Consider the following 26,018-nt stretch of genomic DNA (forward strand, 5'->3'; position numbering starts at 1 on the left):
CATCGCCGAACTAAACCAAAACACGTTGCTAAGCCCACAGTTTTGACAATTTATTGGCTAAGCTTTCAAAGCGAGGGAATACAAGTTCTGTTCAGTTCGCAACTACAACAAAAAAAAAACACAACTCGTTAAAGCAAAACTCAAGCCAGCCGATCAATGACCGTTGACGGCAGTAATCTTCTGATTGACTGGCTGACTGACTGAGCGCTGGCTAACTTTATGACTTATGGTTGAGAGTTGTTGTGGGACACTGACACCCTCATCAGCTGCACTCAGGCCGCACCGCACTGGAGGATTGGCTGTCAGTCACTCAGAAATCATGCCATTATGACAGTCAATATTTACCAGGCAGCCTACCCAGGCCAAGCATTTGAAAATGTACAGAACGACACGTAATTGACACAAATCAACTCAGTGCAGCTCAAAGTAAACGAGACTTTTTAATGGCCCAGTGTCTGACTCTTTCTGCTGGTGATGGACAGCAGCAGCAGCAGCATCGGCCGTTTGGATCATTGTACTCCCATGCGAAAATGAAACCAAAAAAAAACAACTTGATGTGTGTGGGGATTTGAGAAAAAAAAATCGAAATAAAAAAATGTTTGATATTTTTCAAGTATGACGTTCAAATCACGTTCCATTCGACCCGCATTATATGCAAGCGCACACGCACACACAAATACTCGCCGGAATTTGAAGTGCCTCTGTGGCGTCTTTGTTCTTCGTGGGAAAGATATTAAAACAGTTGTGTTTAAACAAATTATTGTTAATTTTCGACAACAAAAAGTCGTTGCATTTTCTTCCCCGGCTTCTTTCAGAGTCATCAAACGGTAGGGAAGCCCTTCTGGAGTTTTGAACTAGCCGACTATACCACGGAGCTGGGCAGCGCATTTTTACAATTTCTTTTGAATTTTTTTTTCGTTTTAGAAAGTTTGTAGTTCTAATTGTCATAAATACATAATTATGCTAATTACGATGACTAAATTAACCAAATTTACAGTTATGAATGCATTTTGTCGAGAGAAACGTCTGTGTGTGTTTCTTTCTCTCTCTTTTTGTTGAAGGGATTGAAATTCTCTCTCGAGGTCAAATGCGTTAATGAGGTGCATGCACTCTTTGATGTGAAGAATGAAAGTGAAAACAAAGAGGAAACGGTTGAATAAAATGGACATCAAATTAACTGCAGTAAGGGGGGGAGTAGGGGGGAAATTGAACCTTGAAATAAAAAAGCTAAGTGGAACCGAAGCGAAAATTTTATGCACTCTACGGTGTAAAAACTTAAATTATTGCCAAGTCAGTTGTCTTAGAATTCCTGAAATTTCCTTTGAAGAATCATAGATACAGGACTTGAGCGAATGTTATTGCACAGGACCTCAGCCACATGCTGTTAAGGCCTAGAATCGGTTTCGACACTAATTGACGTGGATAATCTTAATATTTGCCAAACTATTGGGCGCCATTTTCTCTTTGAAATTTTTTATACCCTCAGCCATATGGATAGAGTGCCTCATTGAAAAAAGGGTTTTAGACCCTAGGTCTCTTTGGACCAAATCCGTTTTAGGACATTTGCAGTCGATCTAGCGATGTCCGTCCGTCCGTTCGACTGTCTGGCTGGTGCTCACGATAACTCTCGAAGGGAGTATCCGATTTGATCCAAACTTGGTACATCGTAATATTATTGTCAAACTTAGAATGAGTTCGGAGATGGGCAACATCGGTCCTATCCTTCTGGGTCCTCCCCCACAAAATATCAATATTTTCAAAGAAAATATGACTCTAATAAAATGTGATGTAACAGCCCGATTGTCTTCAAATTACGCATATCACAATATTTTTATTAACCCAAGATCTGGAATAAATATGAAATACATCGGCCTAATCCTTCTGGTACCTTCCACCACAAAGGGTCAAAGTTTTGAAAAGCTTTGAAAATCAAAACTATTATAAAATCTGAAATAAGCATCAGGTTATCTTCATATTTCACACATCCCATTATTTCTACTAATACAAGATCTGCTGTGAAAGTGGGATATATCGGTCTACACCTTCTGGTACCTCCCCACAAAATGGTCAACATATTGAATACCATAAAGCCCATAAAAGGCGAAATTAATATCTAATTTCATTCAGACTTGGCACATCTCAATATTTCTATCAACACAAGATCTATTATTATGATGGTAGAGATTGGACCATTGCTTCTGGTTCCTCCTTCAATGAGGGTCAAAATTTTGAATATTTATGAAGCTCATACGACGCGAAATTAACATCCGATTCCACTCAGACTTGGCACATCTCAATATTTCTATCAGCACATGATCTATTATAAAGATGGTAGGGATCGAACCATTCCTTCTGGTACCTGCCCAACAAAGGGTCAAAGTTTTGAATAACCCAAACGATTATGAAATCCGAAATAAAAATCCGATTTTCTTCATATTTCACACATCTCATTACTTCTACTAATACAAGATCTGCTGTGAAAAAGGAATATATCGGTCCTCTCCTTCTGGTACCTCCCCACAAAGGGGAGGGACATTTGAAATAATCACAACGCAAGTCAAAATATATTTAAATAATCGAACATGGGCTGAGGGTATACATCTGTCGGTTAAACTGGCTGATATTTTTTAACATGTTTTTTTTATTTACTTAGAATCCCGCCTTGCATTTGGGCGCCAATTGGATCGAAGTCTTTGCGTCTTAGGCCGAAATGTAATTTTCCAACATTTGGACCACCAGTTTGGGCGCCATTTTCACTATTAACTTTATCCTGGTTAAATTCAAACAGAAATATTTGATTCTTGTTCGGGACATTTTTTTTATTTTTTTCTTTTCATTCCTCCTTGCATTTGGGCGCCATTTGCATAGTTTTACCTCAATGGCCGAAATGTTAGTTTTCCAGCATTTAGAAGACCTAGTCGTCGACGGGGAATAATTTAAAATTTGACCCGCATTGGGCGCCATTTTTAAAGACTAACGATTTATTTTTCCAAAGTTTTGGAGATGTCTGTTTATATTTGCTTCTTGTTTGTCTTTTTTGTTTCTTTTTAAGGGCAAATATTTTCTTGGCAATTTGGAATCCAGCTTTGCATTTGGGCGCCATTTGTATCGCCGAAATGTTAGTTTTCTATCATAACTTTATCGGGGCATTTTTTGACACTACGTAGGAATCTCGCCTTGCATTTGGGAGATATGTGCATTCTAGTCTTTACTTCTAAGGATGAAATATTTGTTTTCCTCATCTTCGACGGGGAGTAATTCCAAATTTGACCCGTGTTGGGCGCCATTTTTAAAACTAACGATTTATTTTTCCAAAATTTTGGAGAATAACAACCCTTAGGAATTTACTAAAGGAAATGTTATTTTTTTTAGCATTTGTAGGGCCTTGTCATCGACTGGGAGTAATTCAAAACTTGACCCATGTTGGGCGCCAATTTTAAGACTAACGATTTAGTTTTCCAAAATTTTGGAGAATAACAACCCTTAGGAATGCATACAATTGGTATTAATTTTTTTTCTTGATTTCTTAGATTTTTTTATTTTTATTTCCTGCTCCACATTCGGCCCTGTTTGTTATACCTTTTTCAAAGTAAAATAAAAGTTCACAATTTGCATAATATCCCAAAAATATATGTGACTTATTGGGCGCCATTTCCTTGTTAAACCCTGTTTTTTGAATGGCTTCATACTTAAGCACCTCTTCCCGAATTGGACGGTATTTTACATATGGAATTCGCTCAAAGGACTGGTATTCCTATTTTTTTTTAGATCACAGTTTTCAATTTGCATCGTTTAAGCGCTAAGCCCCGGTATGAACGCCACTAATTTTACGTTTGGGATTTTAATGTTGATTGATTAATTTGCATCGTTTAAACGCCAGCCTCCGGATTGGGCGCCACTAACATTACCTATAGGATTTTGAATGTTGATTATCCTGTGTTTAAGTGCCGCGTTTGGGAAATAAAGTTTTTTACTGGGTCACAGTCTTTGCGGTCATCATTTAAAGCTCAACCGATATTGGGTGTATTTTAGCCCCACATTGGACGCCATTTCCAATCCGTATTTAAAACTGTGTTTAAGTGCCACTTTTGGGAAATGAAGTTTTTGCTGGGTCACAGTCTTTGCGGTCGTCCTTTAAGACTCAACCTATATTGGGTGCATTTTAGCCCCACATTGGGCGCCATTTCTTATCAATATTTAAATCCTCATTATAACAGCATACACTAATAAAAATTCCCCATATTTTGATTATATGCCAAAAGTATGTATTTCAATTTCAATACCAGATTGGGCGCCATTTCCATAATTAAACATTTTTTCCAATTCATGCTTAAGCCTTCCGAATTGGACGCCAATTCGCATATAAAATTTGCTCGTATGACTGTAATATAAGTTATACTGGGTGTGGGAGCCAATTTTTAGAAATTCTTTTTTTATTTTGAGTGTACTTTTAGGGCCTTTTATGAAAATTTTCTTATTGTATTTCTGGGTGTAAGATAACAATAATCTACGGAATTTTTTAAAACCCTAACAGAATTATGAGCCTTTAATTCCGCATTATAACATTTTATCCATTCATTTCAAGTTAATAAAACTACACCACATTCTGATTATCCTTCAAATATTTTTCTTTAACTCAATGCCAGTTTGGGCGCCATTTCCTCAATAAAACTCATTATTTTGTTTTTCCTCTGGACTTATGTTCCCATAACTCAATATTATTTTAATATACCAATGAATTTCCTTAGGCAATTTCTCGAGTAGGTTTCCGAAATCCTCCCACACGCTTGATAAGATAGTTTATGCAAGACACCACAATATTAAAAAACAAACACAAAACAGAAAATAAGAAAAGTCTAGAAGGCGATGACGATGATTTGAGCTTGAAGGCAGACACAATGATTGGAAATGAAGATAAACAATTTCTTTGGGCAAATATTGGAAATGAAGACACGCACTCCAATGACACGATGCCAGACGGCACAGACAAAATCAAAATAATCTACAAGAAAACAAATATTGGCATAAAAGAGTAATATTTTGAGTTGGTAGGTTCATCAGTAATAGTTTTTACCCCCCTACCATAGGTTAGAGACATTAGAGGGGGTCTACAACATTTTTTTTCCAAAAAAAAATTATGTTCATTCGTTATGTCCCCATTAAAGGAGGGATAATAGATGCCCTTATCCAAAAAAAATTCAGTGGCGAAAATAATTCTCATTTCAAACTCTTTACCCACCCTATGTTACCATTGATCTCCATCCACCTAATTATGTATTCATTGCATAGTGTATAATCCCATGTGTATGTATATGTTTGTCTTCATGTATGTTTCGATGTTTGTACTTGGGCGTGAAACGTAGCTGTGTTTTTCGTTTCGTTTCTTCTTCTTTCCAAAGAAAACAAACAAATGATAGATACTCTTCTATCTGTGTTTACTTTCATTTCTACCAGCTACTGTCTTTCGTATGCCCAGCAATTGGTTTGTTTGTTTGTTGTCATGATTTTTCTGTGGGTGTGTGTGAGTGTTTTGTGTATTTTTCAGTTATTTCAGTTTTTGTAGCTATTCCCGGCTTCGTTTCATTAGCGGGGCAAAGACACTCAAAGAAATTTGGGTGTTGAAAGACATTTAATTTTGAAGTCCGAATTTTGGGTATGGAACTTAAAATTTGTTTGAGAATCTGATCCCACATTGGGCGCCATTTGTTAAAAGCTGAACCATTAGGTCCACAAAATTTGGTCATTATTTTTGAAGACAGCAATCTTTTTTTCTGGAAAACAATTTTTTTGGAATTTGTGTGCATTTAAATATTTAGCACCCATTTTGGGCGCCAATTATAGCACAGTGGTAGATTTGGACGCCATTTGTTAAAAGCTTAATCATTAGTTCCACAAAATTTTGTCAGTATTTTTGAAGATAGCAACCTTTCTTTCCGGAGAACAGATTTTTGCAATTTAAATGCAGTCGGAAATTTAGCACCCATGTTTGGGCGCCATTTGCAGTGCAGTGATACATTTGAGAGCTGAACTTGGAGGTGTTGCAAAGTCTCTGTTTTTTCCCTATCGTCGAATTTGTAACGTTGGGCACAAGGGACTCAGGTCCAGACGCCCTTCAAATACAGTTCTGGTTACATTGGTGTAAAAATTGATTTCAATGCGTTGAAAGACACTTCGATAAGCTAGGATTATAGGCCTAGGTTTTCAACGTTGGGCGCCACTTTCAATATGAGTTTATTTTTTACAGTAATTAAGTCTATGCAGAGCGAATTACTACCCCAAACTTTGTTCATTTTGTGGCTTCTGGAGGCCAATTACTCGACCGTAGAGGCCTATAAAGGCCAGTTATAGGACTGTAGAGATCTCTAAGGTCGGCTTCACCCAAGCAGTATACTGCGACGGCCAATTAATCTACAGCAGTGGCCTCTTAATGCTAGATACTCAACAGCAGTGACCTCTGAAGGCCAAGTACTCTACGGAGTAGCCTTTGAAATCAGAAACTATACAGCAGTTGCCTCTGTGGCCAGCTACTCTCGAGCAGTGGTCTCTGAGGTTAGCTTCTCTACGGCAGTGGCCTCTGAAGGCTAACTACTCAAGGGTAGTGTCATCTGAAGACCAGCTACTCTACAACAGAGTTCGCCGAAGCCAGCTACTCTGCAACAGAGGTCGCTGAAGCCAGCTACTCCACAGCAGTGGCCTCTGAGAGCAGTTACTCTACAGCAGTGGCCCCTCTCAGTGGACCCTCATGCTAGCTACTCTACAGAAGTGGCCTCTGAGAGCAACTATTCTACAGCAGAGGTCTCTGGAGGCCAGTTACTCTTCAAATGTGGCCTCTAAGGCCAGCTACTCTGCGACCTCTGGAGGCAACTACTCTACAGAAGTGTTCTCTTAGGAAATTGAAGTCTCTGAGGACAGCTACTTTACAGTACTGGCCTCTGAAGGCCATCTACTCTACAGCAGTGACATTCGAGGCCAGTTATTCTACAGCAGAGGTCTCTGGAGGCTAGATGCTCTACAGTACTTGCCTCAGATGACAACTACTCCACAACAGAGGTCTCTGGAGGCTAGCTGCTCTACAGTACTTGCCTCAAAGGACAACTACTCCACAACAGAGGCTTCTGAAGGCCAGCTATTCTACAGTAGTGGCCTCTGAAGGCAAGCAACTCTACAGCAGTGGACTCTTAAGGTCAGGTACTCTACAGCAGTGGCATCTAAAGACTGTTATTCTACAGCAGAGGTCTTTGGAGGTTAGCTGCTCTACAGTACTTACCTCAAAGGACAACTACTCCACAACAGAGGCTTCTGAAGGCCAGCTATTCTACAGTAGTGGCCCCTGAAGGCAAGCAACTCTACAGCAGTGGCCTCTGAGGCCAGCTATTCCATGACAGTTGTTTCGGAAAATCAGCTACTCTACAACAAAGTTTCCTGAGGGCAGCTATTCTACCACAGAGGTTTCTGGAGGCCAGCTGTTTCACAGTAGTGGCCTCTGAGGACAATTACTCTACAATAGAGGCTTCAGAAGGCCAGCTATTCTACAGTAGTGGCTTCTGAAGGCAAGCTACTCTACATCAGTGGACCCTAAATGCCAGCTATTCTACAGAGTAGCCTCTAAGGCCAAATACTATATAACAGTTGTTTCTGAAGCCCAGCTATTCCACAACAGTGGTCTCTGAAGATCACCTACTCTGTCTCTGAAGGCCAGCTACTCTAATGCAAAGGCCTCTGGAGGCTGCTATTCTACGGAGTAGATTCTGAAAGCCAGCTTTTCTACCACAGAGGTCTCAGAAGGCCATCTCAGTGCCCTTTGATAACCAGCTAGTAGACAGCAGTGGCCTCTGGAGGCCTGATTCACAATACTTCGCCGTTGTCAAATTGGAAACTTTGGGCGACATTTACCTGAAGAGAGTTTTTATGAGTCCAGAAAAAAAGGATACCAAGGTACGTTTTCTAATTCCTATGTCATCCACGCCAACTCAATTGCTGCACCTTAGTTTTTAAATTTGGCATCTGCATCTTAGAATTAGTATTTTGAACGTTGGACGCCATTTTCAAAATTAGATGTTTCCTAACTGAAATGTTGTTCCTACACATCGCTCATAGGCTCAGATTTAATGGATTAAATATCAGTTCAACTGTATTTTCTATTCTCAGAAGAGCTCCGCCACACATTGGCCGCCATTTACAACCTACAGCAATTTTTAAATCAAGATCTGTGATCTTCAATATTTTTCTTTTCTTAAATTGTCCACCAAAACTAAATCTCTCACGTTCTTCCATTGGGCGCCACCTCATACATTAAATACGAAATCTTGCCTTCCATTTCACAAACATTTTACTTTGACTGTCTGCCAAGCACTGATGCTGTGGCTAGCAGTTTCATTTCAATACTTAGTTGTTGTACACAAATGTAAATATCTCGAGCGCGCAAAAAAACAGAACAAATATCTGCGGATTTAGACATCATTTAATTTAACGCTTTGTTAAATCAAGAGCTTGGGATGCCAGCCAAACAAATTTTAGAAAATTATTACAAACAGAAATAAAGGGAGAAGGAAGAGAATGAAGAAAAAGAAAAGACAAGTAAAACTAAGGCAAAAAAACGATTCAACTGAACTACAGAAAAAATAGAACGCCATTAGTAATAAAATCCTAGTAAAGCCACTCTAAAAAGGCGACAAAGGCAAGCAATGGAGGAAAGCTTTGCAAATGCGAGAATTTAGACAAAAAAATGGAAAACAGGGGAATACATTTCTCCATTTTTTGAAAAAGAGAAAAAAAATACAAAAAATAAAATATAAAAAAAACATATCTCGACAATCAACTTGATGACGATGATGACATCATAAGAATTAAGTTAGCAAATCGTGATTTCATTTTTTGTTTAACTTTTTTTTTTGGTTTGTGTTTAAATTTGTTTTATCTCATTCTACCATTTTTGTGTGTTGTTTTTTTATATTTATTTTGTGATTTGAATTGTACGATAACAAGGTTTGGTTTCTTTTGTTGTCTTCTACTGCTTCGTTTTCTATTTTTCGTATATTTTTTTGTTTGCACTGCTTCAATTGTTAGCGTCATTTGTTTGACATTATCTTTGGGGGGAAATGAGTGGGGGTGAAACACAAAACAATTACTTTGTGTAGAAGCCATGTTATATAAATATAGATCAGTGGAGATTAAAAAAAAAAGAGAAACTATTGGTCTGGAGATGAACGACTTAATTGTGATTATTACAGGTAATGTGTTATTGACTGAATTCCAATTCATTCGGGCGCCATTTGCGGCTTTATCAAGTTCGATGACCATTGAACTTTATTTTTTGGCACGAATTACTTTCTCCGTCTGGCTGAGGATAATTGGATCGCATCGGAACATTTTTATCGTGGACTGTTTTGAGAAACCACAATTTCAATTGTCATTAGGCGTTTATTTTTAGGCTAGGCCACAATTCACCCAGGCCACACCAAAATAAGATTTGGACGAAACATAATCGCCCCTGAAGCAGAGGGCTCTGATGTAACTACTTCACAGTAGTGGCCTCTGAAGACAGTTGCTCCACAACAATCACATTTAAGGACAACTACTCCACAACAGAGGACAGCTATTTCACAATATTCGTCTCATTCGCCACTCATCAGCAAAGTTAAATTTCAGGCCTCCTGATTTACAACAGAGTTCTCTGATACCCGGTATTCTACAGCAATGACATCTGAGGCAGTTACTTCACAGCAATGACATCTGTTGCCAGTTGCCCCACAAAAGAGGCCTCTAAAGGACAGCTAGAGGACTCTGAGGCAAGCCCGTCTTCAGCAAGGGTCTTTAGGCTACTCTACATCGCAGATACCTGAAGGCAATTACTCCACAGCAGTAGCATTTGAGGGCAGCAGTGGCTTCCGAAGATCAGATATTCTACAGCAGCGGCTTCCGAGGCCATCTACTTTACAATGGTGACATCTGTGAGAAGCTACTCCACAGCAGTGTCGTCTAAGGCCTGCTACTCTACAATAACGATCTCTGAGGACAAGAGAAGTCCCTGAGGCAATATATTCTACAACAGAGATTCCTGAGGCCAGCTACTGCCCAGCAGTGGCTTTCTCAGCGTCCTCTGAAAACAACTTCTCTACAACAGAGGTCTCTGATGCCCGGCAGTGGTCTTTTATAGCCAGCTACTCTCCTACAGAGACCTCTGAAGATCAGGTATTCTACAACAGCGCCTCTGAGGCCAACTACTCCACAACAGTAGCCGCCGACGGCCAATTGTTCTATTGCAGTGATATCTGAGGTCTCTAAAAGTCAACTACTCTATAGTAAAGGTTTCTGAGGGCAGCATCGCCGCAGCAGCGGCTTCTGAGATTAGCTTCGCCATAGCAGTGACCTCTGAGGCCAGTTACTCTACAGCAATGGTACACCAAGGGCCAATTAGTTTACAACAATGCCCTCTAAGGCCAGCTATTCGACTGTAGAGGGCTCTGAAGGCTTGTTACTCAACTATTTAAGTCTATGAGGCCAGCTACTCTACTCCCTGGCACCTAATCTACAACAGAGGTTTCTGAGGGCCAGCAGTAGCCTCTAAAGCCAGCTTTTCAACCGAAGAAGTTTCAGTTTTCATTGTAAACTTCTCGTCTCTGAAGGTCAGGCACTACAGTAGCGGCCTCCAATGGCCAACTACACAACAGTAAAAGTCTCTGAAGATCTACAACAGAGCTTTTGAGGGACAGCTAATCGACAGTAGAGGTATATGAACGCCAGCTACTTGACCCTAGAGGTCTCCAATGCAGTAACAGGCCTTTAGAGGTCTCTTCTCCAAATCAGTAGCCTCCGAAGCCCACTTAATTTTTAGCAGTGGCTTCTAAGGCCAGCTACTCTATTGCTGTGAAGTCTAAAGGTTATCTAAACTACAACAGAGGCCTTTTAAGGCCAGGCAATCGACAATAGATGTCTCTGAAGACCAGCAGTGGCCTCTAAGTCCAGCTACTCGGCCGTAGAGATATCTGAGGCCAGCTACTCCACACCAGTACTCCCCGATACCCAATTAATCTACAGAAGCGGTATCTGAGGTTAGATTCGCCATAGCAGTGACCTCTGAGGCAAGTTACTCTACAGCAGTAGCATACCAAGTTCCAATGTCTTTACTGCAGTGGCCTCTAAGGCCGTAGATGTCTTTAAAGTCTAACTACTCTACTGTAGAGGTCTCTGGGGCTAGCTTTTTCACAGCAGTAGCCTCCAACGGTCAGTTACTCTACTGCAGTTGGCTCTAAGGCCATCTACTCGGTTTTCGGTTGTAGGGGTCTCTGAGGCCAGCTGCTCTCTCGCTGTGCCATCTGAAGATTATCCAACACTCTACAACAGAGGCCATTTGAGGCCAGGTTATCGACCAAATGAGGTCTTTGAAGGACAGCAGAGGCCTCTAAGCCCAGCTACTCGACCGTAGATGTAATCGAGGCCAACTACTCAACAGCAGTGACATCTGAAGGCCAGCTACTCAATTCTAGAGATATCTGAAAACCAGCTACTCAATTCTAGTGGACTATGAGGCTACCTAATCCATAGCAGAGCGTTTCGAAAGTCAGACACTCCACAGCAATATCGTCTTAGAACAGCGACTCTACAACAGTAAGATCTTAGGAAAGCCACTAAGGTCTTTAAAACCCATTAATCGACAATAGAGGTCTTTAAAGGCCAGCAGTGGCCTCCAATCATAGCTACTCGACCGTAGATGTATCTGAGCTCAATTTTTCTACAGTAGTGACCTCTGAAGGGTAACTACTCAATTCTAGAGGCATCTGAAAACCAGCTACTCAATTCTAGTGGCTTATGAGGCCAGCTAGTCCATAGCAGAGCGTTTCAGACACCTCACAGTAATGGCCTCTTAGAACAGCTACTCTACAACACTGGCATCTGAGGAAAGCCACTAAGGCCTTTAAGGCCACCTAATCGACAATAGAGGTCTCTGAAGGCCAGTAATAGCCTCTTAGAACATCTACTCTACAACACTGACATCTGAGGAAAGCCACTAAGGCCTTTAAGGCCACCTAATCGACAATAGAGGTCTCTGAAGGCCACAAATAGCCTTTTAGAACATCTACTCTACAACACTGACACCTGAGGAAAGCCACTAAGGCATTTAAGGCCCGTTAATCGACAATAGAGGTCTCTGAAGGCCAGTAATAGCCTCTTAGAACATCTACTCTACAACACTGACATCTGAGGAATGCCACTAAGGCCTTTAAGGCCCACTAATCGACAATAGAGGTCTTCGAAGGCCAGCAGTGGCCTTAAAAACTTAACTCCTCTACAGCAGTGGTCTCTGAGGACAGATACTCTACACTCTGATCTCAGCGACCACTGGCTGAGATCAGGTACTCTTCAACAGTGACCTTTGAAGATCAACTGATGAAGTTACCTCTGAAGATACGCTACTCGACAACAGTGTTCTCTGAAGTCTGCTACTCTACATCAGTAGCCTCTGCGGCAAGCTAATCTACAGCAACGTCCTCTAAAGATTGCTATTCTAAAACTGTGGTCCCTGGGGCTAGCTACGGCCCAGCTAAAGACCGCAAAATCTTTCCGTATATAAGAAGTGTCTTTGGTTTTCGTTTTTGGGATGCCTGCTTGTGTTTTAAAACATCAGATGATGATTGGAACTACCCCGCTCAGGCATGTTGGAAAGAACTTACAGGAGCAGGTCCAAAGACATAACGGTGAGGCAACAAGCCTGTCAAGCAAGTCTGAGTAGAATTCCATGCTTACGTTGGGCGCCATTTTCAATAAAAAATTATTTTCAAAAATATATAATTTTTAAGATATTCGCTGTTGTTTTCCGGAATCCTATTTAGTCCCTTAATTCCCGTTTTCGTTTCAGAGCTTTTGTACCGATATTGCTATTTTTATATCCCACCAAACGTCATTAATAATAATGTGTTCTACTACCGCAAAATGTTCAAGATCACATTTATCTAGCCACGTGTCCTTAATTTCCAAAGTGCTCTGCCTAACAAATCCTCGCCCAATGGCCTTTTATTAATATATTCTGGCCAGAATGTTCTCTGCTCGCCCGGTCTATGAATTATGAGTTACACATTTTGGAAAAAAAAAAACATATATATTTATTGTTACAACAGAGTCATAAACTTAAGTGCTCCTCCATTCGAGCTATTTGGTCTTGTTTTTCGTTAAATAATAAAATAAAATGAAAACAAAATATGAATAAATTGCCCTTTTGGGGATCGTTGTGGAGGAATTCAACTGTGTGCTCTGGTTGTTGGATGGTTGATTGGATAGCTGAATGGCTGGCTGGACTGAATAGCTAGCTAGTTGGCATGCATGTTTGCCTTATTTTCCACTTTAGTCAAGAAATCGGGTTAAGTGGCTTCTACATGTACATGTATGTATTTTATGTTCTGACACACACACACACACAAGCCAAGTAAAAAACATTGGACATTGGACAAGGTTTCGAAAGATTTTCGAGTGTATGGAGGGTAAATGAAAAGTGTGAAAAGAAATGTTCTGACAGAGGGAAAGAATGGTATATTTTGGGATGTAATCCATGGTTATTGATATGCTGACCAGAGAACCCTAATTTCCTATTTTTATTAATATTACCTTAATTCTATCTAGATTTGTGGGACACCATCCTCCAATTGGACGCCATTTGTGAGCTAAGTTTTTCTAAATTTCATCTAACCTCATGGATTTAATATTTCGGACAAATATACAAAATATCTCAAACCTTATACCCATTTATTTATTTATTAGCCTCTCTCCCCCTCGCTAGCGGATTAAGTCCGACAACAATCATTTAATTGATAATTAATTTGTAGTCAACAAATTGCTGGGGTATTTCAAATTGCGCTGATTTTCTCCAAGTTCAACGCAGAACCACAAATTTTAAATTTGTCACGTTATCACTTTCAATTGCGACAGTTCTGAAATTTTGCAATTATTTTTAGTATTCGATGTTGTTGTTGTAAAATTGCTGTTATTGTCTCGGCATATCTTATCTACGTAGTTTCTGAATGACAAATAAATTGTAGATAAAACAAAAGAATCGCTTTGCCATTCGGAAGATAAGAAAATAATGTTTGAGGTATTCGGGAATGTCTAGCAAGGCGGCTAAACAAGTTTTATGGTGCCCATGGATACAATACCAGGTGATAAAAGGGGGGAGATTTTGTGTTCTTTCCTAGAAACACAAGGTTGTGAAAAAGATTAATTCCAAACTCCAAAATTGGCTAAACTATAACTAAATATACGTTGGGCGCCACTGGAATCTGATGACTTACAAATACACAGGGCCTCTTCTGTCGATGCGAACGTGAATGCGAAAGAAAAACGTCGTTCCTTATGTGTTTTTCATTCATATTTTCTTTCGCAATGACACCGAGGAACAGGTCCTGCCGTTCCTTAATAATCTGAAAGTCAATGGTGTTTTTGTGAATTGAGTCTGAAACTGCAACACAGTCTTTTAATGTGTAAGCGGCACAATAGTATGAGGTCAGCTACTCCATAGCAGAGCGTTTCGAAGGGCAGACACTCTAAAGTAAGGCTTTTAGGGCCACAGGCCTTTTTAGGCCAGCTAATCGACAATAGAGGTCTCTGAAGGCCACCTGTGGCCTCTAAACACATCTACTCGATCGTAGAGATATCTGAGACCAGCCAGAAGCCTTTTAAGGCCAGCTAATCGACAATAGAGGTCTCTGAATGCCACCATCAGTGGCCTCTTAGCCCATCTGCACGATCGTAGAGGTATCTGAGACCAGCTACTCAACAGCAGTGCCTCTGATGGTCAACTATCCTATTCTAGTGGCATCTGAGGCCAGCTTCTCCATAGCAATGTATGTTGCGAAGGCCAGACACTTCTCAGCAATAGCCTGTTAGAAGAGGTACTCTACAACAGTGACATCTGAGGAAAATTACAAAGGCCTTTAAGGTCAGTTGCTCCACAACAGCTGAGCTTAACATCTCTACAGCAATAGCCTCTGGAGGCAGCTACTCTACAGCAGAGCGTTTCAAAGGGCAGACACTCAAAGCAATAGCCTTTTAGGGCCAGAGACCTTTAAAGGCCAGCTAAACGACAATAGAGGTCTCTGAATGCCACCACCAGTGGCCTCTTAGCCCATCTACTCGATCGTAGAGGTATCTGAGGCTAGCTACTCAACAGCAGTGGCCTCTGAAGGCCAACTACTCTATTCTGGTGGCATCTGAGGTCAGCTTCTCCATAGCAATGTGTGTTCCATGGGCCAGACACCTCACAGCAATAGCCTCTAAGAACAGCTACTCTACAACAGTGATTTCTGGCTGAGGGTATAAAAAGAATCTTTAAAAAAATATTCCTCAAAATATCCACGGTTTTTGACCTGTGGCCCAAAATGTCCTCGATTTTTGCAACATACGAAAATGTCCGCTAAGCTTCTTAAAAAGTATTCAAATATTCTTTAAAGTTTCCTCATTATTGTTTTAGAGACCCATGAAAACATTTAGGATTATTTTCTAATAGGTCCTTAAAAAACATTCTTTAAAATATCCAAGATTATTGACCTAAAGATTCTGGTGGGTTTTTGAAAAATATTTAGGATCATTGACCTAAATGCCCCTTAAAATGTTCTTTAAAATATACACTATGTTTGACCAGAATGTTTAAAAAATATTCTTTAGAAGGAAGAAGAAGGTCCTTGAAAAACATTCTTTAAACTATGTGATTATTGACCAGAAATTTATTTAAAAAATATCCTTTAAAATAGCTGAGATGTTTGACCAGAAGGTCCTTAAAGAATATTCTTTAAAATATCCACAATATTTGACCAGAAGGTCCTTGAAAAACATTCTTTAAAATATATGATTATTGACCAGAAATTTATTGAAAAAAGATCCTTTAAAATATTCACGATGTTTGACCAGAAGGTCTTTGAAAACTTTCTTTAAAATATTTAATTATTGACCAGAAATTTGTTTAAAAAATATTTTTCAGAAGGAAGAAGAAGGTCCTTGAAAAACATTCTTTAAAATATGTGATTATTGACCAGAAATTTATTAAAAAAATTCCTTTTAAATATCCGAGATGTTTGACCAGAAGGTCCTTAAAGAACATTCTTTAAAATATCCACGATATTTGACCAGAAGGTCCTTGAAAAACATTCTATAAAATTTCTGATTATTGACCAGAAAGTCCTTAAAAAAATATTCTTTAAAATATCCACAATGTTTGACCATAAGGTTCTTGAAAAAATATCCTTTAAAATATCCACGATGTTTGACCAGAAGGTCCTTAAAGAACATTCTTTAGAATATCCACGATGTTTGACCAGAAGGTCCTTAAAAAAATTTTCTTTAAAAGATTTACGATGTTTGACCAGAAGTCCCTAGAAAAAATATTATTAAAAAAATTCAAGATGTTTGACCAGAAGGTCCTTTAAAAACCCCTTTTTCATTTGATTTGATTACTGACCAGAAATTTATTGAAAAAATACCCTTTAAAATATCCACGATGTTTGACCAGAAAGTCCTTGAAAAAATACCCTTTAAAATATCCACGATGTTTGACCAGAAAGTCCTTGAAAAAATATTCTTTAAAATATCCACGATGTTTGACCAGAAGGTCCTTAAAAAGCATTCTTTAACATTTTTGATTATTGATCAGAAAGTCCTTGAAAAATTCTTTAAAATATCCACGATTTTTGACTTGAAGACCCTCGAAAAAATCAGCGAAGATTCCTAAAAAAAACCTTGAAAATATCCACGATTATTGACCTAAAGATGGTCCTTGGAAATAATTCAGGATTATATTTTTATGATCCGAAGGCCATAAAAATATCCAAAATTTTAAATCTAAAGTTCCCTGAAAACAATATTCTTTAAAATATTTGATTATTGGCCCGAATCTTGAGCGGAAGTTCCTTAAAAAGGTATTCTTTAAAGCATTCACATCTATTGACGTGGGTCTCTACTCAAATCTCATTAAGAATTGTTTCTAAAATAACATCGAAATTATAGAATTTCCAAGTGGCACCTGTAATGAGCATTCAATGCAAAGGATCCAACAAAACTATTGGGCGCCATTTTCACCTTGTCTTACTTTCTAGTTTCTTGCAGTATGTGCCTTGTTTTTTGGTCTAGTAATGGAATTTATCATCTTCGGCTAGGATATGGCTAGGTGGCCTACATTCTGCTTCTGGGAAATTGAGTTTGAAATTACACCCGGACCTCAAAATTATTGAGTGACACAAGTAGTGTGTAATCTCTTCTAGCTCTATAACACAACCGTTGGGCGCCACTTTTCAACTCGACCCATATTTTTAGCTTCCCTTGACAATTTTCTTTCAGTGCACGCAATATTTATGACCCGGTAACACCATCGAACGCCTATCCTCCTCATCTTTGTAATGTATTTTCATCTTCAATGCCTAGGATATGAAATGTTAGCGAACACTCTCATCTCATCTCGTCGACAATATTTATCAATATTTTATCATATTTTATGATTATTTCATATTGTGTTAATGTGTTATGAATAGAAACTTCTGGCACAAATCAACAGCAGAGAACAAAGATATGTTGAAAAATAAAGAGTGGAGAAAAAAGTAGAAAAGTGGATTAAACAACAATGCCATGTCTATTGCTCCCTCTCCTCCTCCTCTTGCTTCTGCTCCTGCTTTACATCAATGATAGATAAGGAGCAGCAACGGCATTGGGAGAATCTGCTTCGTTTAAATTATGAATACCATTTAGGATGCTATACACAATTCCGCCATGCTATGTTATCTACTGCAAATCGTTGAGCGATATTTAGATTTGTAATGGTGATGGTAGTGGTGGCGGTTCATTAAAACCAGCAAAGATGACTAAACAAACATGCCGTTTAAAATCTATGCCAACTGGATGAATGGGCTGGGCTGCTGCTGCTGCTGAAATTTAAGATTATTTCATAATGTGTTCTCATTATCCTTTTTGCCGTTGGAATACTTGGAAAAAAAGAATTTAGAAATAAAATATCTTTAGTTTTGTTTGTTTTGCTTTGCTGATAGCATAACAGGGATAAAAGGATAATAGATATTTTTATGAAATGGAACACACTAATTATTTTTAATTGCTTCTTTTGTTGGTATGTGTGTTTTTGAGAATCTTCAGAGGATTGTGCATGATTCTAGGAGGAAGAAAATATTGAGTTTTACAAAATTTGGAGAATGGTATGGCATTTTGGAAGGAGAATCCAGAAAAGCTTAAAAACTTTATTCGCAGAGATTTCAATAATATGCTGCTATACCGGCAATAAGTATGAATCGTTCATATCAGCCCGAATAGGGGATGGAGGCGATATTCCAAGGAAGACATGCCGGGGGAAATTAGGAATAACGGAAACGACCGACCTTCTACGTGGCCACTGCGAAATGTCAAATGGGGAGCTGTTCGCTAAGGTTCTACAAAATCTTGAAAATATCCACGATTTATTACCTGAAAGTTCTTGAAAAAATGACTCTTTGAAATATGATATTATTGAAAGGTCCCTGAAAAAATATTATTTTAAATATCCACAATGATTGACCTGAAGGTCAGATCCAGAGGTCCTTAAAAATAGTCAGTAAAATATCGACGATTTTTGATCTGAAGGTTCTTAAAGAGATTCTCTTTAAAATATCCTCGATTATTGACCGGGTGTTATTGTCTTAACATTCTACGATTATTGATCCGAATGTCCTAAAAGAGTATTTCTTAAAATGTTAGACTATTATCAAGTGGGGAGCTTTTCGCGAAGGTTCTAAAAAATCTTGAAAATATCCAAGATTTCTGACCTGAATGTCCTTGAAAAAATGACTCTTTGAAATATCATATTATTGGACCTTTCAAAAAAATATTATTTTAAATATCCACGATGATTGACCTGAAGGTCAGATCCGGATGTCCTTAAAAATAATCAGTAAAATATCCACGATTTTTGATTTGAAGGTTCTTGAAGAGATTCTCTTTAAAATATCCTCGATTATTGACCTGGTGTTACTGTCTAAACATTCTACGATTATTGATCCGAATGTCCTAAAAGGTTCTAAAAAATCTTGATAATATCCAAAATTTATGACCTAAATTTCCTTGAAAAAATGACTCTTTGAAATTTGATATTATTTATTAAAAATAGTCAGTAAAATATCCACGATTTTTGATCTGAAGGTTCTTGAAGAGATTCTCCTGGTATTATTGTCTTAACATTCTACGAGTATTGATCCGAATGTTCTAAAAGAGTATTTCTTAAAATGTCAGACTATTATCAAATGGGGAGCTCTTCGCGAAGGTTCTAAAAAAATCTTGAAAAGATCCACGATTTATGAACTGAATGTCCTTGAAGAAATTACTCTTTGAAATATGATATTATTGAAAGGCTCCTGGAAATTATTCTTTAAGAAACGTCGATTATTGATCTGTAAATTCTTGAAAAATGTATTCTTTAACATATCTCATTATTAACTAAAATGTCCTTAAAAATATTATTTTAAATATCCACAAGTACCTGAAAGTTATAGAGAATAAATTCTTTAAAATATTCACGATTATGAACCTGATTATGGATTAATTATCCCAACATCCTAAAGAAGTATTCCTTTAAATATCTGAATATTGATCAAAAGGTCCCTGGAAAAATATTATTTTAAATATCCACGATAATTGACCTGAAGATCAGACCCAGAGGTCCTTAAAAATAGTCTGTAAATTTTTGATCTGAAGGTTCTTGAAGAGATTCCTTTTAAAATATCCTCGATTATTGACCTGGTGTTATTGTCTTAACATTCTACGATTATTGATCCGAAATTATCAAATGGGGAAATGTTCGCGAAGGTTCTAAAAAATCTTGAAAATATCCACGATTTATGACCTGAATGTCCTTGAAATAATGACTCGATGAAATATGATATTATTTAGAGGCTCCTGAAAATTATTCTTTAGGAGCGATTATTGATCTGAAAGTTCTTGAAAATTGACTAAAATGTCCTTAAAAATATTATTATAAATATCCTCAATGATCTGAAAGTTATTGAGAAAGTATTCTTTAAAATATCCACAATTATGGACCTGATTATTGATTATGGATTATTTATCCCAACGTCCTAAAAAGTATTCGTTTAAATATGTGAATATTGATTAAAAGGTCCCTGAAAAAATATTATTTTAAATATCCACAATGGTTGACCTGAAGGTCAGACCCAGAAATCCTTAAAAATAGTCTGTAAAATATCCACGATTTTTAATCAAGAACCTTCTTGAAGAATTTGTCTTTAAAATATTCTCAATTATTGACCAGGTGTTATTCTCTTAACATTCTACGATTATTGATCCGAATGTCGTAAAAAAGTATTCCTTAAAATATCAGACTATTGACTAAAAGGTCCTTGAAAAAATAATATTTTAAATAGCAACGATCATTGATTTGAGGGTCAGATCCAGAGGTCCTTAAAAATACTTTGTAAAATATCCACGATTATTAACCTGAAAGTCCTTACAGGACTTGCAAATATCGAAAGGTATTGACCTGAGAACCTGAGGTATTGACGTGAAAACTTTTCAGAGAGAAAGTCAAAGCGAGCTGCTACAACGAACCACGGCGCAAGATATCAAAACAAATCTGCCTCAGCATCTATTAATAATGAATCATATATCGTCGTTTCGGATTACAAGCCACTGTCACTTACGATCAAAAATGTTCAGATGGGATAACTCTAACGCCGAATACTGCAGGCGGTGTGAGGATGAGGAAGAGAATGACACAATCGAATATTGGTAATATCTGATTATACACTCAGCCATATGCCTAGAGAAGGGGGTGGATACGGTCGAAATTTGGTACATCGTAATATTATTATCGAAATTAGATCGAGTTCGGAGATGGGCAATATCGGTCCACTCCTTCTGATACCTCCCCCACAAAGGTTGAAATGGTCAAAGAAAATATTTTAGAACACAGAAAGAGAAAGGATAATTCTAGTATTTGCATCAATGCTAGGTCAGATGCGAAAATTAAAAATATCGGTCCACTCCATCAAGTACCTCCCCCACAAAGGGTCAAAATTTCAAATATCCATGAAGGTCATAGAACGCGAAATTAACAATTGATTCCATTCAGACTTGGAACATCTCAATACTTCCGTCAACACAAGATATTTTATAAAGATGGTAGAGATCGGACCAGTCCTTCTGGTACTTCCACCACAAACGGTCAAAGTTTTTAACAACTAAAACGAACATAAAATCCGAAGTTAGCATTCGGTTGTCTTCATATTTCACACATCCCATTATTTTTACTAACACATGGTCTGCTGTGAAGATGGAATATATCGGTCCACTCCTTCTGGTATCTCCCCCACAATGCGTTAAAATTTTGAATATCAGTAAAGCTCTTAAAAATCGGAATTAACATCCGATTCCATGCAGAAGTGGACGGAAGAAAACAGCAACATCAGCAGAAGTGGTTCGAAAGGTAAAGAAGCGACTTGATCGAAACCCGCGTAGCAGTGGGCGAAAAATGGCTAGTGAGCTGAACATATCGCAATCTTCCATTCGGCAAATATTGAAAAATGAGCTCGGGATAAAGCTATTGAGGTCAGGGTAAAGCCAAGCTAAAAATGTGCACCTTCGGTTGGCCACCATAACTCAAACGCCGGCCATGGTGATGGTGTGGTCCGCCATAACAGCCTTGACTTTGTTGCAGTTTTTTTATATCATCCTGTAAACGTAACTCAAAGCTGGGGTATACATCTGTCGGCAAAACCTGATGCTATTTAACTTGTACTGGTTAAAGACACATAGGTGAAATTAGTATAGGCCCAGTGTAGAGGTGTGGTTCGGAGTGCATCAATTTAATATGAATTTTCCGAAAAGAACATCATTCTCATATTTTTTAGCTGTGGAAGACCCTACAATTTCATCTGACTTCCACATCATGTTATACTTCACTAGACTTCGAAATTCTTCGCACAAAAAATAATCACGATATACCTGCAACGCCACAGGACATAATCGTTTCGTAGAAGAAGAAAATACGACATCACCACAAAATTCCACCATCCTAGAAAATCACCTGATCGCACATAATATAGATAAATTATCTTCACTCTCTGCATGCCCCATAAATTGTGAATTATCCTTATTGTGTATCCTTCTGCCTTTTAAATTATTATATAGAATTCCTTTAAAAACACAATGAAATAAATGAAAACACGTAGTTTTCTCTTAGTACTACTACCACCACATCACACACACACACGCACACAGATTCAATGACCTGGATTTGAAGGGACAAACAAACCCGAAGAAAAAAAAAAACAAGAAAAACAGAGGAAGCAACAAAACAAGAATCTGTATTTTATGCGCACAGAATTGTAAACTAATGATAAGCCCCTTGGAGTACAGGAACAGACAGACAGACAGAGGGATAACTTGTACAGCAGGACAAAAAAAACCTGGGAGACAAACTGCCAAAGGCCTGGTAAAATTGTTAAGAATGCTTTAAAAAAATGCATAAATAAATTAAATTTTTACAATTCATGTCCCCTCGTTCACCAAAAAACTGAGGGGCTAACACTACAAAATTCAATCTAACACCTTCAAAGAGAAAATATGTCGAATATTACAGCTCAATACATATTTACTTACCATTTGATAAGACAAACTGATAGGTTCTCTAGGAGACAGACAGCAAAACAGGAGAGGGGTAACGAAAACAAGAAATGCACCTGATGATGATAATCGTAGAGTTGTTGCTGCAATTGTTGCTGTTTGATTGTTGTTCTTGTTTCTCTGTTCGACGTCAGTGATAATATTCAAACTTTCACTTCTTTAGTTTTGTTTTTTTTTCGTTTGTCTCTCTGCACAAGGAGTTGAAAAAAATGGGACATTTATATTAGAGGAAACACGTATAAACACATACACGCACACTAACACACACACATATAGGGAAACGCGGAAAAAATAAAACAAAAACACACTCGCACACGAATAACGGTAATCAAGGTGAAACAGGATCAGCAATGCAAATGGGTAATTGATAACACCAATCACCTATCAACGAGGAGGATGGCAACACTAATTGCCTTGTGCTTCCTCTTGGTTTTTCTTGTTATTGTTGCTCTTGTGTTATATATTTTTGTAGTACTATTAATTTTCGGCCAGGCTTACTTTCCGCTGGCTGGATGGCTGGCTGGCTTATTGGTTCAGCTCAGTTATTTGTATGAATGAATTTAGCTCTCACACCTACGCGCCTTGTATCATGTTGTTCTCTCTCTGCCTCATTCTCTCCCGCACACACAAAATAACTCTCTCATGTTCGTTTTGTTACACATTTTTTCTAAGGTTGTCAACATGAATCTTAGTCGTCTTTTTTTGCTAGATTTTGTTTTTTTGTTAAGGTTTCAGCAATTTTTACTTTTTTTGTTTCTCAAATGCGGGCTATGTATCCGCAAGCTATTAATGTCCTTGTAAACTAGCTAGCTCTGGCTGACACAATAAGAAAAAAGGTTTTTTGTTTTGCTTCTCCGCCAAAAAAATGTAACACATTTAATTACACATACACACACACGACGACGACACGTCAAGGAGATACAACAATGAAAAATGTTGGAAATATGACACCCATAAACAGTGTGGCCAATTTGGTGATTTTTGCGGGTTGATTAGGGATTTTTAACATTATTTAGTGTAAGAATTACTGTATATCCAAAATATATTTATATAACGCATATGCCAGGTCTCAATTTAGTTATGAGAGTCTAGGGGAACCTAGGACATGGACAAAAATGCGCGATTCTCTAACTCATATTTTAGAGTTACCGACAAATATCGATTAAAATTATTAATACAAGTAAAATAGTATCAGTCGATTTTGCCGACATATGTATACCCCCAGCCTTGGGTTATGATAATTGAAACTGTTGACCCTTTATGGAGGAGGTTCCGAAGCAGTTGGCCAATACATATTGACCAATTTGTATCTCAACTAAGACGGATATAAATATTACAATGTGCCATATTTGGACTATGTCGACTACTTCCTATACTTTATATGAGGAATGGTCCGATCTCTATCATCTTTACAACAAATCTTGTGGTGGTAAAAATACTGAGATGTGCCAAGTCTGAATGGAATCTGATACAAATTTCGTGTCTTATGAGCCTTATGAATATTTATAATTTTGACCCTTTTGCGAATACTAAAAGGATAGAACCGATATATTCCATTTTCACACCAGACCTTGGGTTAATAAAAATATTGTGATTTATGTGATTTAAAGAGAATCGGATGCTTATTTCGGATTTTATAATCGTTTTGGTTATTTAAAACTTTGATCCTTTGTGGAGGAGGTACCAAAACGAATGGTCCGATCTCTACCATCTTTATAAGAGATCTTGTGTTAATGGAAATATTGAGATGTAGCAAGTCTGAATAGAATCGGGTGATAATTTCTCGTTTTTTGAGCTTCATGTATATTCAAAATTTTGACCCTTTTGTGGGGGAGGTACCAGAAGGAGAGAACCGATATATTCCATCTTCACCCCAGACCTTGGCTTAATACATATATTGTGATGTGTGTAATTTAAAGAGAGCCAAATGCTTTTTTCGTATTTTATAATCGTTTTGGTTATTCAAAACATTGACCCTTTGTGAGGGAGATACCAAAAGGAATGGTCCGATCTCTGCCATCTTTATAAGAGATTTTGTGTTGATGGAAATATTGAGATGTGCCAAGTCTGAATGGAATCGGATGAGCTTCATGAATATTTAACATTTTGAACCTTTGTGGGGGAGGTACCAGAAGGAGTGAACCGATATATTCCCTCTTCACAGCAGACCTTGAGTTAATAAAAATATTGTGATAAAAGAGACAAACGTCTTATGTCTTACTTTTTCAAGAGAAACAGCAAGAGTACATTTACGTTCTCTAAGGTTTTGAGAAGAGAAATAAGAAGAAAAGCACTACCGCTTTGTTCGGGTGTAGTTGCAAATCTCATTTTTACATTTGGTTCTTCGAGCCGGGTTTGAATTGAATCTACACCCGAACAGCACGGTTGATTTCTCCTCTCATTTTTTACATTTGGTCCTTCGATCCGAATTTGAGTATTGAATCGCCCGAACAGAACAGCCGGTTTCTCTTCTCACTCTGCGTGTCCTGGGGAATTGTTCTTTTCGAAACAAATTTAAAATTCTGAAATTTACGATCGAAAATTTTTCCAAATCTATAACAGATTTTCAAATCTGCATTGCTAGAAGTTGAGAGATGTCGGTTTGAGATGGGAAAAACAGAGAATTTCTATGTTATGCTGGACAAAGTGAATGTAATAAGTTGTCTCTAGAGTTGAATAATTTTCGAATTTATCCGTTTAAAAATGAATTATAACAATATTAAATAACTGAAATAGACACACTTCTTTCGTATTTTTTATTTCGCTCATAATGTACATTGAATATTTTATGTAATATGGCTGTCAGTTTTATGTTATGGCTGTCGGCTTTGCCCCTACAAAAAAACTCCAATAAGAAAATAATTGCAAATTTCCTTTCCCTTTTTCCAAAAATCGTTTATTCACTGAAACTTATTATTTATTGGTAAATTCAATATTTTTTATTATCTTTTTTATTGCTACATATTTTTTTTTCAAAATGATGCAATAAGTCTAAACTTTCAATTGTCCGCTGAGAAAATTTCATGAATTTTTATTATATTCCAATTTATTTTAACACCAAATCTATTTCACGTTATTTTATTTTATGTTTAGATATTTATGCAAATATATATTTTTGTTCGACGCAAGTAAATGCCGGTTCCGCTGACATTTGTTAACTGCCGTATTTCATGTCAATTCACCGGATATAGCCGTTATGGGCAAAGTTTGCGTTTTTGCAATTCCAAAAAGTTGGCAGCACTAATTGTCACTCTATCCGTTAATGAAGTGAGCAACAATACAACATTGACATTTTTGAGAAAGAGAGTATTTACTAACTGTGTTGGAGCACTCAGAGAGTAAATGTGTGTGTGCGTTAGATGGGG

At 37.8% G+C, this 26,018-nt stretch overlaps 1 protein-coding gene across 8 annotated transcripts in view; it reads right to left on the bottom strand.

Annotated features, from left to right (window-relative positions):
* Positions 1-26,018, bottom strand: part of LOC101895466 (FERM, ARHGEF and pleckstrin domain-containing protein 1) — a 145,700-nt gene that overhangs the window by 118,379 nt on the left and 1,303 nt on the right. For all 8 annotated transcript variants that reach the window (XR_009342382.1, XM_059123378.1, XM_020035102.2 and 5 more), the window contains exon 2: positions 22,630-22,841. The gene's annotated coding sequence lies outside the window, so the exon portion shown is untranslated. The remainder of the gene's footprint in view (positions 1-22,629; positions 22,842-26,018) is intronic.

This window comes from Musca domestica, unplaced genomic scaffold, assembly GCF_030504385.1.
Source record: "Musca domestica strain aabys unplaced genomic scaffold, Musca_domestica.polishedcontigs.V.1.1 24, whole genome shotgun sequence".
Taxonomy (NCBI): Eukaryota; Metazoa; Arthropoda; class Insecta; order Diptera; family Muscidae; genus Musca; species Musca domestica.